The 17,294-nt window shown below is 40.5% G+C and overlaps 1 protein-coding gene across 3 annotated transcripts in view; it reads left to right on the top strand.

The window, feature by feature from the left end:
* Positions 1-17,294, top strand: part of add3a (adducin 3 (gamma) a) — a 103,420-nt gene that overhangs the window by 23,197 nt on the left and 62,929 nt on the right. Inside the window, exon 1 of one of the 3 annotated variants that reach the window (XM_063476613.1) lies at positions 8,677-8,890. The exons of the other annotated variants lie outside the window; for them this stretch is intronic. The gene's annotated coding sequence lies outside the window, so the exon portion shown is untranslated. Of the gene's footprint in view, positions 1-8,676; positions 8,891-17,294 lie in introns of those variants that run through there. 3 annotated transcript variants of the gene reach the window in all.

Raw genomic sequence — 17,294 nt, 5'->3', positions numbered from 1 at the left:
TCCAATAATTCTCTTGTACCAACTGATTTAGTACTGTTCTTGACAAGGATTCAGCTCCAGTGGGAATCCCTTGCTGACAGCTTTGTGATTTGGACATATTTGCCATTTAAAGTGCAAACTGCAGCTAAGCCATCTGGCTAAGCTTCTAATGCTCCATTTATAAATTATACCACAATAGAAAGTGGATTAACGTCTGTCGATGTAATCCTTTAATGAGTTTCATAGTGCTTTCTGCGATTTTGTTTATCCTGCAGCAGGAATTCAGAAGTAATATACACTATTGAACTGTAGTAAGCATCTTTGTAATTGCATTTTCTTGTAATAATGAATCTGTTAATCAACAAGGCTGAAGTCCAGGTTTTTGGCCTTCCCTGTTATCCAGCACAAGAGTTATTAACATTTTTGGCCTCTGGGGAAATGCCTCAAGGAGTAAACACTGGCATATTCTTGCCTAACGAGTAAATATGGCAAACGTGTGGCAAAATTAAAAAATGTCACTGTTCTGTATGTTCTTGCTGCTGAGTAGACATAAACGACAATCAGCGTGCATGTGGTGATGTATTTATCATCAGAGGTTTTGGGCGCCTCCCAGCTTTGAGGGAAAAACGCAGCTTTTCAATTCTGCTAAGAGAGCAGTGATGTAATACGGGTGGCTGTAAGATCTCTCTAAAAGATGATTAAAAAAATTCAGCGATGTCACAGCACACCGCAGAGGAGACGAGCTATGAGAGACACTAGCATCATTTAGATTCTTGCAAACGTTAATAGAGGCTGTTGTGAAATGGGTGCACAACAATGTGGTAAGTAAACTAAGGAAAATGGTTTTAATTAATATTTCTTGCTCTTCATTTGACTTATTTGTACAGCAAATTTAATACCTTGAGAATGTTTTTACATCTGTCCTGTCTCTTTGTAAACCAGTATAATATGACTGTTTCTATAAGTGGCTGAAAGTCATAGAAACAGTTGGCATCTCCTAATAGTCGAGGTCTTTGTAACAACAGTGACAGAAGTATAAAACCCGAGCTGCCCAATGACAGTGAGAGCGTCAGCACAGAAAGGTTGATAAGCGAAGTAGCTCAAAAAAACAAAGCACAAGACCCGAGTATTTATAGGAGCAGTAATGCTAAGACTGAAAGTTTCCATGTGGACATGGATTGACCAGTGTGCTGTAAATGGCACTCGTCTCCAGCAACTTTTGATCTAAAAACATATTTTTGAAGATTGGTTCCCATTTCTTCCTTTACATTTCCTTCAGTAAAGGGTGTGCGGTGTTCAGACCTATCTGTGGTACCTCACCCTGATCACAACGTGCACTGTGATATGTTAGTCCTAGGTGATGAGGACATGTCAGTGCAGTGGTTTGCTTAGTTCTACGTTCTCTTGTTTTGGAAAGCCTTGGTTCACTGTCCAAGTATCTTGTTATTGCCCACTAAGGTTCAAGGAAGAATATACAGAGATATGGTTTAACAGCCTAACTTGGTTTTTGTATTCCAGTTACTTTGTGAATGAATTTTGTAGTTTTAGCTGATAAAAATTGATCCAAAAACTGGCGAGGCATATACACAGACACCTGCATTTCATTTACATTGTTAGAATTTACATTTAAATCCATCTACTTTTAGGGGTAGAGTGCTGTAATCATATCTGATATTAAGTCAGCCTAACATTTCTGCCAACTGTTGTAGACGTCAATATGAAAATGTATCTATTTTTTTTCTAATTTGGATTTTGATGCTTAAAACTATGATTTCAAAAGCAAACAACACTTTTCTTGCTCTATTTAAAAACTGTATAGTGATACATCTCCTTAAAGATGGACAAAGTTGATGGCACACATCCATTCTTTTTCCATTATTTCTGACACTTTCCCAGTCAAAGACAAGTCCAAACACATGCTAAGCTGGGTTCAGTTTAGAATTCGGTGAATCTTCAGGATAAAGGAGGTTTGAATTATATGATTTTAACAATTCTCACTGCAGAGATGGCCAGCTGTTATTGGGCATGGGCAGGAAATCTAAACCTGCAAGCATTCAACCAAAGATGGATTTTATAGATGGTGGAAATTTAAAAACCCATGCAGTTCTTGAACTTTCAGGGAGAGTCTTTGGTGGAAATCACAAAAGGCTGGGCATATCTGACATAGATAATGATATAATGATGTTCAACCCAGCCCTACAGCATAGCGGGGCAGAGCTTACTACAATCCTCTTCCTTTGGTGGAACTGTGTATTGATTTTTGAGGTGCTTGAATAGGTTTTGAAGTTGAGTGAAAAGACACTGTAATAGGTAAGAGATGCATTTTTTTTTCTCCCTGTGCTGGCTGCACTGTCTGTCGGCATGGACAGATTTGCGATGACCATGTTTAACAGTATTAATCAAAATGGTCTTTCCAAGGACTTGACACGCTGATTTATGGCTATGAACTGTTTTAATTATAATCAGAATGGGTGTCTCCCTGATGAATAACAGCTGTCTCTTCTGTGACTCATAAGTCCTGACAGCAGCCAGAGGAGTTGGTTGTTTTACTTTGTGTTTGTGCCTGTGCCTGATTGTGCATGTACTCTATTTGAATTGTTTCACAGCCAAATTTGATATGATTCGATAACCTCTGCTTTTTTTTTCTTTTTGGCTAGTTTTGCTAAGATGGAAGAACAGGGGTCTGGCCTGGTCTGGTCTGGCAGCTGTAAATGATCAGATTTATGGATGTCTGTTTGTGTGCCATGGTTTTGTGGTGCAGATCTTTGGTTTAGAGCCACATGATGGGTCTTGTAATCATCAGTCACATCCCAGTGAAACGCAGGCTGGGAGTATGCGGCCACATCTTGACCGCATGCACAAATGCACATAGGAAATACAAATTGGCTGCCATCAATTTCTTCATTATTTTGCTCGTATAGATACAAAAGCAGATTTCGCCAAGCATATAACACAGTCACAAACTGACACAAGTTCTGCTTTCAGCACTGGTGGCCTGTGGGGCTTTTGCAGTGCAACAAACAACCGCTTTGTGCTTTGCAAGGATGTAGGAGCGCACTGACGCGCACTTCAAAACACAAACACACATTCGTGCACGAGCACGCTCGCACACTGTGGAAGTGTCAAAGGCAGGGTGCAGTTCTGTCCTGCACAATAGGCTGTTTCATTAGAGCCCCCTCATGACACTAGAGCAGAAAATGGACTTGCAGTAAACGGCAGATGAGGAGTCGGGAGTGTTACAGCTCAGCGCTCTGAGGTTGACATGACCTGACAGTGGTCAGGTCCATATCGGATAGATGGCTTCACTGACCTGACAGTCGATTGTAAATGGAAAAATGCGTCATAAAATACTTTTTGTGTGTGTGTCTTGATTAATAGATTCGATAAACAGATGCATTAGCACTCTTCTTGACCTTACTTGACTGGTAGCTTCCATCTTTTGTAAAATCATGTAAATTCCAGTGCTTCTAAATTGGGGGCTCTCAATGTTTTGAAGCCAGTATAGCCACCAGTGTGTTTCAATAGTAAATAGTTTTTTAATCATTAGTTTGGTGGCTGTTGCTTTTCTACTTGTACAGCTGTATTTGTCAGTGTAATTGAGGGTCATTCTGCTGTGATTGCTAGAACAGAAGTAATATAAGAGAATGCTCCCTCGGTCTGCTTCTGTGGTGCTTTTGTGTGCCACGAAGCGTGGGTGGATGAAATGTATAGTACTGCATGTGGTCTTTGTTATGCTGCTGGACTTTGAAACCCCTGGTACTAGATCTTCTATTTCTTTGCCCTAGTTCTGTTTTTGAAGTGGATTTGGTAAACAGTCAGATACTTTACGTCTCTCTAATCTGAAACTTTTTGTTTTATTCTTTGCACTGAACAAGGAGCGGATCTCCAAGCTGACTCTTAAATGTTAGAATTTTTTGCTTTTACAGGGTACAAAAGTAGAGAATTACATTACTACAACTGGCTATAAAAGTACACCTTCCAAAGATTGTTTTTCTTTAACTAGCCGGTCCATCCAATAGGCTCAAATTTAGGGGGTAGTGAGAGCCACAATTACACATTATTGTCCACAACAGAGCCATACTCTTAAGTCATCATACATAAAACATCTGAAAGTGTTCAATCCAGTTTTTTTCCAATAGCTCATCTGAAATTAATTTACAATGTGGGACAGATTTTAAAATGAAATAAAATAAAATAATAGGTTGTTTTTATTTAATATTGTTGTTACTGAATCTGGCAGCTGGCAGTGGAAATGTGCCGTGGAGTGGGTGTTGTAAGTAACGATGTTTGGCAGTGATCTGTGTTTGTCTGAATCTCTCCCTTCGTGTCGCCGTTTAAGTCAGACTTGAAGGCTGGGCCTCTCAGTCTCAGTCCTTTCAGTTATGCGTGAGATCTGCTTCATGTCAAAACTGCTCCCTCTGGACCGCACTGGGAGATGGAATTAAATTTGAATATTTTCCAGCATATATTAAATTTTGTGGGTTTTTTTTTGCTATAGCTGACATTTTTTTGACAACATGTTAAAGTACTGCTTGCGTAATTTCTTCGCATGGTAGTAGTATGTGTTTAACCGATCTGGTCTGTTAACAGCATAGCTTTAGTGCTATTCTAAGAAGTCGATTAAACTGAGGTTCACGCTGTGGAGTTCAAGCCCCTGTCAAATATCTTTTGACCGTAATGTGCACCTCCTGACCTTGTGCCAGACGCGGACTCATTAGTGAGTCACCATGTTTACTCCTGTCACATGATGTTGCAGTCAACCCAGGGAACTAAACAGAGCCCCCCCCCCCCTCCCCCAGTCCCTACCCCACATAGACCAAGCGTCTCCACACCTCATTCAGGGGGAGAAGGTCGTCTCAGGACACGGTTCATCTGAGTCTGTGAACAAACAAGGAAAAAATACATCTGGGTGATTAATAAAGCAGAGTGCCTGGGGCCTATTTGTCAGGTTTAATTATAACAGTTATAAGAAAAAAGTAATATTTTGCTAATGAATAATTTATTAGAGGGTGCCGACCATATATGGCTAAAAGAGAAGAAAATTCTTTGGCTTCTTAGGAGATTATTTTATGTTAAGCGATTATGCTGCTGACACTTGTATCAGCCCTTTCTATGCTTCATTTTCTTGCCTGTGAAAACAGTCATACACAGACATTATTTTCCACTGTAGATGGCAGCTTTCTGCATTAATTACCCGAGTCGTTTGACAACACACGCCTCATATTTTGCTACGGCAAACACAGTAAATCCCTGTAATAGTCACTGCTTTGCTTTTTCTCAGCCATGCTTTATTTCTAATTTTGGACGCAAGCCAGTAGACCACTGCAGACTGTGCAGGTGAATCCTTGCACTTCCTCTGGGTTTTTCAGGGGATTTAAGCTTGCGTCAGCACTTGCGTTGCTTTGGTATCCTCTTGGGTTTGCAGGGAGTAGAATAGGTTTATTTACTCAAGTTAAATTCTGGGTAGAGAGGTTCACTTTTTTTTCCTTCTCTCTTTTTCTAGGCGTTTAATCTGATTTATATCCATACTTTGCATTCTTTTCAAACAAGTACATTCTTATTACATTCAAAGAATTTCTTTGTGATGCTTTAGTTATGCCAGTAGTTTGTACAGCCCTTGGCCAAAACTGTGTTGTTTTTGATGAGGAAATGCTGCATATTAGTCACATGTAGCAGTGGAAAGAACTGCTGATCATATCCAAGAATCATTTATTGTGGCTCAAGATGGAACAAATGGCAAATATGGCATTCCAGTACAATGTCAGCAGTGTTCTCAAATGCAAAATATTGGTCCAGATTAGAGAATGAAAAATCCTGAGAGTAAAAGCTTAAGAATACTGGTGGTGGACCTCTGAATTTGATGTTGGCAGGAAAAATGATGCCTATTTACTTCGATACCATCAGCAGGTTTGTGACAAAATTGTTAGTAGAAGGAGAGTACTGTCTGTTTCCTCTTTCTCTGCTTATCAAACAGTTGCTGTTAATGAGCTTTACATGTACTGTGACAAAGTGAGCTATACTTTATCTCCCTTTTCCTTTAAATGTAGATGGAGCCCTTGAAATGTGTCTCATCTATGCTCAGTCATTGAGGTGAACTATTAGGATCATGGACATTCATGTAAACAAGCTTAGCTGTCTGGTGGTCGAGTCTGCAGTTCTGAGCTGAGGAATATTATGTGCTAAATCAAGATTAATGGACTGATACTGACAGCCGAGCAATGTAGGGTTGGTCAGTTTATATGCACAGATGACAGGTGTGCAAACACAGATACACACCAGCCTAGATTTACACATTTATTGCCATGTTAGAGCAGTTCATGCTGTTTTACTCATGAGTGCTTCGTAGCAAAATAGCATTCACAGAACTAGCCATCAATCCTATAAATAAGGTAGATGTGTGCCCCTTTTTTACCTACGGAGACTGACGGGTCCTTGCACAAGTGTTCAGCTCCTGCTGTGTTGTTTATTTTGGTGCGGGTATGTCCAGTCTGAGAAGGTTGTAATGATGGATGTGTGGCTTATTGTGAGAAACGTTTTAACAAATACATGTATGAGGCGTTCATTGCAGAGAAATGAACGCTGAAGATTTTTCTGCCAACATAACCCATTATAAACACACTACTCCTTAAAAATAGTTTCCAGTGTGGGGATTCACTGCTTTCAGCCATGAACGATTGATCCGCTTGTCCGAGGCGTAGTTTGACAAACGTAAAACCACACTCACTGCACAGACCAGCAGAGCAAGCAGGGAATCCCTGCCACAGAGACTGACAGCTGCATATACAGTAGCTTGCTGGGGCTGGTTCTCCCATAAATCCCAGCTCTCTGCTCAAATAATTGATTTCAAATTGATTTATAGGCTCAACTGGCTCATTTGCTTCTTGTGCTGGGTATGGACTTGTATTTTTGTTTCCTATAATTATTGTCTGCCTTGGTTTGCCAGCAATAAAGCCAAGGTTTTACCCTCCAAATGGAAGCATTTTCCACAGAAGCACCAATTAAATATTCATTTGGATTTGTTTGTTTCTTTGACAAACCATAAATTAGACACCCCAACAATTTCCTATACATGTTGGAAGTTGGATGTTACACGAGGCCCATTTTAACTCTGCTGTGCAGTCCTTAGAATATGTCTCATGCATGATGCTTTTCCACAATGTATATCTTAATAATGAAAGTCTTGAAAGGGGACTGATTAAGCGTTTCCTGATTTTTATATCATATGATCACTTTTAACTGTTTAAATAATCCCCGTGACCCCAAAACTCAGGTTTTAGACTGCTTTAAATGCACTTTATGATGTGACTGAGCGGCTATCACAAATATGGCCAACATGGCTCGCCAACCTGCCAGTCAAACTTTCTGAGGAGTAACCATGTAAGAGGAAGTTAAATGGATACTATTATACTTCTGTTAAATCATTGCTGTAGGCACATCATGACGTCAAACTCTTCTAAAACCATATCATATCCTAAAGTGCACATCCTTAGAAATGTAGCTACACGTTGCTGTCATTGCAACCTGCACAGGTATTAATGTTTTGCAATGGTTCTTCAACTTGTATAGTCTACTTTGTCGACTATATATGGATTAACCATAGAAGTACAAATTAAACAATAAAGTGAGGAGATAAACGTTTTTGATAAAGAATAAACTGCACAACAGTCCAGTGTAACATGCTTAAGGGTTGTTTTGAACTGTCAATCATGCAAAGCTAAAATAATTGCGATGAAAAGGAGCATAATGGTTCCGTTTTAAAGATCTGTTGTGTGCAGTACATGGGAATGCAAGTGCTCAGTGCAACAGATTCTTCACAGTCACGGAAGTCAGGATAGTGTGAAGGTTAAGATGAGTCCTCATTTGCATGGATAACCCTGCCAGGGTGAAGTCAGAACATGAGCAGTGTAGGCGCAGTACTTGTTGTTGTTGTTGTTGTTAACATCTCTCTCTGTGTTCGTCATCATTAAATATTAAGGCTTTTACTTGCTATCCAACTATTCATTTAAAAGCCAAGGACCGATTTGGCGCATCATTGTATTTCTGAACTAAAAAGCCATTTCTAAATGGCAGCTCCTCCCTCCTTTCTTTATATGATCAAATGCTCCTCCAAACTCTTTTGTGTCACAGGAGATTCCTCACATGAGGCAGTTGAGCTGCTATCAGAGCAAGTGCTTGGTGTCATCAGGAGGATTAATGAGGAGGGAGGGACTGTGTAGTGCAGGAAGGGGGAAGATTTGGCAACACTGGAAGTATAGGAGAGAGACATTTGTGAATTAAAAAATAAATACAAATTAGTGTTTTAATAAGTTTCAAGGAAGTTAAATGGGGACTGGGAGGAGGAAAAATGGAAGGAGCGAGCTTAATTTATTGCACAACCATCTAAAGTTTCCGTCTTATGCATTACTCACTTTGTTATCAAGTTCCAGTCTATACAAATGTTTGAAAGAAGGAATGGCTAAAGAAACACCTTTTGGAGGTCTTGGACCTTTTTCACAAAAGAAGCACCCCTGGGGGCGAATGACCCTGTCATCTCACCCCTCCCCCCTTCCATATTCAATCCCTCCGTCACTATCAGCCTCCTGCTGAATTCACAGAGCCCCCTTCTCTCTGCATGCTAGCCAGTCCTCTGCAGCTCCTGCAGCAGATGCGTCGTATTTTCTGCCAGATGTACCAGACTGCGTCCTGCTTAAGTAGGGAAGAAAGAGCAACTCCAGGAAGGGGGGGAAAAAGATGCTGTAGGAGGAGCGTGAAAGAAAGAGGGCAGACGACGCAACAGTTTTACACTGCATTCGGCTTCAATGGGAGAGGCGTGTTAGAGAGAGGGAGAGAGTGAGAGAGCAGCAGCGGCAGCATACTCGCTGTAGTGCAGGTGGATCGCAGCTGTCTGAAGAGAAAGATTTGGCGGCAGCAGGTTTGTACTGAAGATTCTACACAACTGTAGCTTTTTATTCTGTGTTTTGTGCACATCTTTGTATTTTCTGTGACTGAATGGATGCTGTGTTCCCCTTCGTAAGAATGGCTGTATCACTGCTGTCCCTTCATGTTTCTGCTCTGCAGTTCTGTCATTCCCTAGAGCTGACCGCAGCAAAGGAAAGTGTGCGCATCAGTGTTAAACTCATGTTTTTGTTTCATTTTTTTCTTTTTAAGTTGAGGCATGCACTGTCCTTCTTGGTATCTTGTTCACAAAAGTTCATTACACATTAGGAAGTTTAAGAGGGATTCAGAGACTTGTCTGGCATGCTAAATGAAATAGCAGAGGCCCGATTCCCTCCTTTCAAATTGGGAGTTCTTTTACTGCGGAGAAGAATAGAGCTGGGAGCTTTGAATGCACCCGAGATGGCTTTCTGTGTGCTTAAGAGAGGTGCCGCCCTCTCAAGTGTCAGCATGCTTATGGGAAGGTGGTAGGGGGTAGGTTCATGTGCTTGTAGTTTGTAGAGGGGGCTGGGATTTTTGCATCTGGGCTGTATTGATAAGGCATGAGTTATTACCTTGGTCTCTTACATAATATGAAATTTTAGTTTAAGGTTAAGGATTAAAAAGTTGCTTTATTTTCTTGTGGTTCCTTTTTCCCTTGAGGGGAAGGAGTGATACAGTCAAGTGCTCTCGTGAATCCCTTTTCATAGATATCTGTTTACTGTCGACTGAACAGCGATAAGGAGCCATTAGGAACTGCTTGTTTCTATTTCTGACTGTTTTTCCGGGTATTCCTATGAAAGGCCCCCTTTCATGGTTGGATAAATGACTGACTGACTGGGAGAACCGGTGGTTTTGTTGCGCTTTGCTCACTTGTTTTTTTTGTCTTTTTATTTTTGTCTTCCCTGAAATTTCTGCTTACATTTGCTTCACTTCATTAGATTTATATAGCTTCAGGCGTTTTCCATGATCAAGGCATTGCCTTTTATGCCTCGAGGTTATGGATCATTTCTACTTGTTTTCTCTTTCTTCTCAAGAACTGAATCACAGAAATCTGTACACCATTTCAGATCAACAGTCTCTGATTTCAACACAACAGATTTTTTTTTATTTTTTGCTCAAATGCTCTGCAGCTTATCCAAGAGCTCTCACGCTGTTTGTGAAGGGAATTTGGGGCCAAATTGAGTCATGTTTGTGCTGCAGTTCTTTTTGAGCTACGGTAAGATCTCAAGCTACCCATCAGTGCAACAAAGTGTATGCAAATGTAAACTTAGATGTTCGTAGGTTACAAAGCTTAGAACTGACCTGCGTTTTGTCTGACTTGCTGTCACATTTGTCTTTCAGTGCAGAAGTAATAAAGTCTGATTCACATCAGGAACACACCTGCCTCTGTAGTGTTACTGCATACAGCCACTGAGCTCACAGACTGTACGTTTCTTCACTAATCTCTTCCTGTTGTCTTCAGCGTGGTGCACATTGCTTACATAATAGTGAGCAAATAGTCCTCACAGGTTTGTCTTTGTTGGCTGCCTCACCTTTATCGTCCAGGCTGAACGAAAAATACTGTAATCCACACTAGGTGCAGTAGTGCGCACTGCATTGCACAACCTCAACAGACTGTTTGTTTTTGAAAATCATACATTTGGGGTTTCAAATGCTCTAATGCTTGATAACGGCCAAGCATGTCAAATCTTGCTTCTGCCGAAAAGAACATTTTACTGTCTTGTATTTTTTTTTTTAATTATTGAAATTGGTATTCATCCTCTCATTGAGCCTTAAACCAACATCAAAATACGCGTTTTTAAACTTTGACTTAAAATCTGGTGAGTTCTTGATGATGAGGCTGAATGTGCACATACAAAGCACTGCTAGCTGCAGTTTTATATGCTGTTACTGTTGCTTTGTGAAGGTTTAACAGGAGCAGAAAAATGTTCTGCTTTGAGATTCAGTTCTTCTGCAGAGGAGATTATTAGGTGTGTACACATTGTACTTGCTGCCATGGCGATGGCCTTGGTGCTCCAATGAATCCTGAAATGTCCAATCAAATATTTGTGCAGAGTTCGTCTGCAGAAAAAGCAATAAAAAAGGACCCTTGCTGCAGGCTTTGTTTGGTCTCCTCTGAGGTTTCTCATTGTTTCAGGAATGACTTTGTGTGCTGGGCCCTTGAAGAAAATGTTGGTGCTTCAGGCCGAATGATTTGCAGTCCTTCTGGCCTTGATTTCCTCTCCCGAGGCATTTCTTTTTAACAAATATTTTTTTGTATTCACATGAACTTGACACCACACGCCTGCTCTCAGGTCAAGGTTTTGAGATATAACTTGGTGGATAATTGAGATTGATTTCTTGGTGTTACATCTGACTTATTGTGCTTTGACCATGTAGTTCAACAACGTCCCAAAAAACTATCCAAGAGAATTTATCCCCCAATGCTGAGGCTGAGGGGGTGAACACGTACTGTTAGCTAGAAGTATTTTTCTGGTCTCTCAATCAACCTCAGCAACCTCACTGGCTCTATTCCTTATGCTCTCTGTAGTGTGTGTGCACGTGCGTGTGCATGTGCGTGTTAGGTAAATAGCTTGGGTATTATTCCCACAATTATGTCATACAACATGGTTTCCAGCTGTCGATGTCAGCTGAACTTAATTTTGCTTTCAAGAAATTCATCCCCAACCACAGTCCATGTGTTTGTGTTGTTTTTTGTCGGGGGTGATTTTGTGCATGTGTGCCCGGTCTGTGTTTTGTTCCTTTTTTAAAATCTTTGCCTTAACTGTTTATATGAAAGTACACACTGACGGTCTGTGGAGTGTCACCTGTTGGCTTGCTCCATAAAGAAAATCAGATTGTGAGTAATGAAAGCGCTGAAGCTTTTTGGTCTTTTTGGAGATCATGATTAGGGTCTGATTGACTACTGCGTTCCAGCTCTAAATTAAACCAAATGTGTTTTGGGCTGGGTCCCACATACACGGGCAAACACGTGAGCTGAAAAAATGGCTGCACACATTTCAGCTTGAATGCAGGTGCTCATGTAGTCTCGAAGCAAAATCATCTTTGAACCAGAAAAGTAAATGTGAATTTTTTTTGGTTTTGTTTACAGTGGAGAGCATTTAGGCAGCACTGAGGTCTTTCAAGCATTACATTTACATAGACAAGGCTTCAAAATCCTCAATTTCCCCCCCAGGCTTGAATTTTGATCTGTTGGATTTTGTTTTCATGGGACTGACATTTAGTCCTCTCTCTCACATCTTCATTCATGTTGCAAGCTTGTTACTCAATCAGATTGCAATAAACGCCCCCAAAGAGAAAGATTGATGCCGTGTGGTTTGCTGATTTGCTGCTGCTGTTATTGTTGGAGTCATGCATGAAAGAAGTCAGAAGAAGCAGAAAACTGCAGCACTCCAGCCTCTGAGTAATCCCTTGGATAATGACGTCAGTTAAGTACCCTAAATGGGTTGATCTTTGCCCAGCAGTGGCTGGACCCCACTAACCCCAGGCTCCCATTTTACCCTGGCCACAGTGAGCTGAGTCTTGTGGGGTGAAACCAATAACGATTTAGGTTCTCCCAACACTTTTTTTACAGACTGTGCTAGTGAGGTCAAAGTTCATGGGAAAGGTTTCTGAAGTTGTCTTCACCAAGCAGCTGCATCCCCTGGCAGGTTAATATTAGATCTCATAGTTAAGGAGTCATGTGTTACAGGGAACTGGAACTTCTGTAGTTCAGTACTTTATAGTTGAGCCTTTGTTGAATCCTTACGACTTTTAAAAGTTTAATGAGCTACATTATTGTGTTTATATGTTCTGGGTAGTATTTATGTTAGCCAAAGAAATGCGAGGACAGAGTGCAAAGCCGTAGCTCTCATGTGCCCGGGTTATACTGATTCAACCTGTAGAATATCTATTTCACAAACTGAGCTATTGAGGACTGGCATCCTATTACAGTACCACACTCAAATTCAGTGAGCTCTTTAGAATGACCCCCTTTTTTCAAATGTTTGTAAAAGCAGACTGCATCCCCATTGCCACAGGTAAATTTGCGCTTCCTCATTTGACTGAACCTCCCACCTGTTTGTGCTTTGATTTCAACCACATTCACTCTGTGCTTGGTGCCAAAGTACCTCACAGATGTGCAAAGCAGAGTGCTCATTGTGTTTCCCTGCACAGCCTGTGTGGCCTAACACTGTATGTTGTCTTTGTCTTGTGAACCTGATCCCAAGTGCAAGTATTGCAGCACCATCCACAACCATCTGGAGCCACTTAAGCACTGGACAACACAGAAGTTTAGAGGCTGTTGAAAGAACATGAAGGAGCATAAAATACATTAAATACTGAAAGACACTGAATAAGAAAACCTTTTTATCTTTTGTCTTTCTCAGGCTTTTGGAGATGCTGTGCATCAACATTTTTCCTTTTTGCGCTTCATTGACGTCAGTTAGCTAATTTTGGCTTGTGTCATTAACCTTAAGATATCCCTACTTTTTTTTTTTTTTTTTTTTTTTTTAAATGAACACTACTACCCTTTTGACCTGACATGCCTGATGAACATTTTTTGTAGATATTGCCCCCCCATCTGATAACTGCAGTTAATACAGAACATTTCTTAATTTTCTCTGTTGGCTGTGATGATGATAACAGATTAAGGTTGAATCACAAGGATTATCACGTGTCTACACGTATAAAGCTGGCTTAGACTTATATTGGTGTTAGTAATGCTGATCTTTAATAAAACAGGAAGCTACCACTTGGTTTAAAACCAAAGCCATTTTTTTTCTTCTTCTTTTTTTCCTGTGGAAAAAGTCAACTGGTTGAAAGGAGCTTCATTAACTTTTTATAGTAATGTTTTATGCCTTACTGACTATCACCATAATTGTTTACAAATGCCAGGTAATAAGTACTCATTTTCCAATACAGAATCCCTACCCAGAATAAAATCTCTTTACAAATTTGTCTTTGAAGCTTTGAGAACAAAGTGTGAATTTCACAGGAAAGAGTGCTTTTTGACAGGTAGTTGGCTTTCCACATGTGGTGTTTGTCCTAGGATTTACAGCTGAGTGTAATGTGATGTGTGGCAGGTTGAGGAATTAGAAAAGATGGAGTGGAGCCCAAGAAGAATGATTTATAGATAAAATAGTAGCAAACAACCAGCACAAATTCATGAATAAATTTGCATCATATCCACAGGACCCACTGGACCAATAACTTGGACAGGACTCCAAAGCGCCCCACCATAAAACTGGTGGACTGGTTGTTAAATACTGGTTGTTTTTACTCTGAGCATTCAAGGTGCTTTACACAACAAGGGTGTGTGCTCAAACGAGCACTTTTTCTACTTGGGGTTAGTATCTTGCCCAAGGATGCAGACTGAAGCAGCCAGGGATCAAACCGCCAACCTTCCAATTAGCAGATGAACTGCTCTGCCACCCACCTCACTAGAGTAGGGGACTGAAGACTTGCACATTAAGTTAATTGGTCATTCTAATGGTGCATACCAAATTAAGCTGGGAGTCGGAATTTTCAAATGAAATGCCTCTTCAACATGGGAAGTCAGAGCAACGTTGATGTGTGTGTGTGTGTGCGCGTGCATGTGCGTTGTCTGTGTTAGCTCTGCAACAGATTGGCAGCCTGTCCAAGGTGTACCCCGTCTCTTGTCACATGACAACTGAGTTAGACTTTAGCCTAGCCATGGCGCTAATTTGGATAGGCAGAAGAAAAATAATGGATGGATGAGTTCTCTGTCCTGGTAGATTGGCTCAGGACTCAGCCTTCCCAAGTTCCTATTAAATCCCATTTCACTCTTCTTTTCTTTCTGACCCTTTTTCCTAGTTCTCTGCTTCTTAACTACAGCCTGGAAGTCATTTATAAAGTCAGGATGGGGTTTCTCCTGTCCAAAAGTGGATATATGAGTAGAGCACAGAGGGTAGAGACTAAAGTTTGATGTCCCACGCCTCCCATCAAGGGGATTGCGTCAGAGTGGAGCTAAAGAGCTCCGTGCTGGAACCAGCTGTGGGTTGATGTTTGGCTATAACCAAACTTGGTACACAGTCTCTGCTTTAGTAACTAACATCTGGTTCCAGCACTTTTTAACAGTGTGTGCACCAAAGTAAAATAAGTGATAGTTCAATGATGTTGGTGTACTGACACTACACTTGTTTCCCATCCTTAGTGAATCCTGTCAGTCTTACCTCAGCTGTTAGTTTCTTTCCTCTTATTCATTTAGTTTGTTGTAAATTAAGATTAGGAGATTACTGTGTTATACTGTCATTGTGCTTATTCATACTCACTTCCACTAAATTTATTAGAGGCTCTGCTTTTACGCTTTGTCAGTTCATGTGGGTTGTGGCCCAGGAGGTAGTGTCTGCTGTCAACCAATTGCAAGGTTAGTGGTTTGGTTTTCTGGGAAGATGCTAAACCTCAATACATCCATGTGAGTAAGTGAATGTTAGGGTAAAAATGCTTAGGCATATATAATGGCATGTCTTGTAGTAAGAAAGTACTTTGAGTGCTCAAGTTCAGTAGAAAAGCACTATGTTTGCCATGTTTTAAAGTTTGCATATGTCGATATTTTTCAAACCAAAAGAAGTCCACTTGTTTCGGGGATATGAGAAAAAGGCTCAAGTGTTTGTGTAGTTATTTGAAACAAATGCAAAACTTTTATACATGCTAAACAATAAGGAATCGGCAATCCTCTTAAAAGTGAAAACATTGAGGCATAAAGGTCGAACATTACAAGCCTGGGGGAGTTCTGTGGGTCCACACCCCAAAGACTACTAGATTTGAAGACTTAAAGTTAGAGAAGTTGGAGAACACATCCCAGATTCCTTGTGCGTGAGAGAGATGGGGTCCTGAGAGGGAAAGGGGGTAAGAAACCAAATGTGCATGTGTGATTTTCCTGAATTTATGCAAGTATCAATTACATGGGTCAAGGGTTACAAACTTGGAGATGAAACAAGTAGAAGTGCAGATTAAGAAGTGGGGTGGGAAGTTGAACAAGTTAGATGGGCAGGAAAAAAAAGACCACTTTGGCACGCATAGAGGGAGAAATTAGTGAGTGAGTTGGGAGCGTGGGTAGGTGGGAGGAGATGTTATGAATCTCCCCTTCTATTGTCATTTCCTCTGCAGCTGGTCCCGGGTTGAGAGGGAAAGAAAAATATAACTGAAATCTAAACAGTGGTCCTGCCAGTGGGCTGGGTGTTCCCCGCTGCCGACACATCTGTAATAAAACACATTGTCTTATTTCATAATGCTGTGTTAATAAAGGTGTAGAACAGGTCTGGCAAGCTAAAGATGCACAAATGTAACAAAAAATCTGAATAATGAATAATCCGTTGTGCAAGGGAGAATAAATCCTTTTTATTAGATTAAAACCTTCCGATTTGAGTTCATGTGGGAAGTGAAATTGATAGTCTAGAGTTTCTTTATTTTGTTGAGTTGTTTCATGTATGTACTCACAATTTTTGTGCTTCTCACTGTTTTAAGTAAGTCTCAAGATTTAGTCTGGGAAGACAGTTTCCTCAGATTTATTGCCCAGCCCCAGCCCTTGAAAGAGAGCTCCATAGCCCCTTGTCTTCTCTCAGGTCAGGTCTGTGCAGCTCAGCCTGACAGTCTATGGTCGTGGCCCCTTTAAAATATAGCCATTAGGGATTTTATTAGCTTTCAGTTAGCCTGTGGTGGTCTTTCACAGAAACAGTTCTATACAAATCATAGTTGACTATCTGTACACAAAAGGTCACAGAGCAGAGTGAGTGGATCAATTTAAACATGGCATTTGTCGAGACACCTGCTGCATGTCAAAAATGGCTATGATAACAAATCCTTTCAGTTCTGAATTTATTTTTTTGGTCGAACTTTTTACACATTGCTTGGCCTATTTTTTGTTTTTTTGTGCTGGTGTGAAAAATTAAAAACAAGCAGGATTTATATCTCTTCCTCTACAGCTATCCTTTAATTCTTCATACAACAGTTTCTGTCACGTTTTGTGATTACAAGTGTGCTTATCACCATAAAACTTTGAGAAGACGCCAACAATAAATGCGTGCCTTTATTTCACTTTGACTTTTTAAAGACTCTCAAAAGAGTCATCTATTTTGTGCACCAATGTTTGAGGCAGAGGAATGTAGCTGCAAGAAGCTGTTGATCGCTGGGAGACACATAGAGGTGCTCTGCAATATTCCTGTTAGCCAAATGTTGAGCCAACCATTTTAGCACAGTAACATAATTTGGGGATGGTTTTTTTTTTTTTTTTTTTTTTTTTTTTTTTTCCCCGCCTGTCCCGTTTGGTTGTTTTGATATCAGAATTATTGTCTAAAGGCAAAGAAAGATGCTCAACGGATTTACTTTACAAAATGGACCATCCTGGCCCTGCCGTATTGGTCTATTTGATTCACCTTTGCTTTTATTGTTTATTTAAT

Source organism: Pelmatolapia mariae, linkage group LG6, assembly GCF_036321145.2.
Source record: "Pelmatolapia mariae isolate MD_Pm_ZW linkage group LG6, Pm_UMD_F_2, whole genome shotgun sequence".
Taxonomy (NCBI): domain Eukaryota; kingdom Metazoa; phylum Chordata; class Actinopteri; order Cichliformes; family Cichlidae; genus Pelmatolapia; species Pelmatolapia mariae.
Note: the sequence above shows the minus strand (reverse complement) of the source record. Positions and strands in the feature narration are given on the sequence as shown.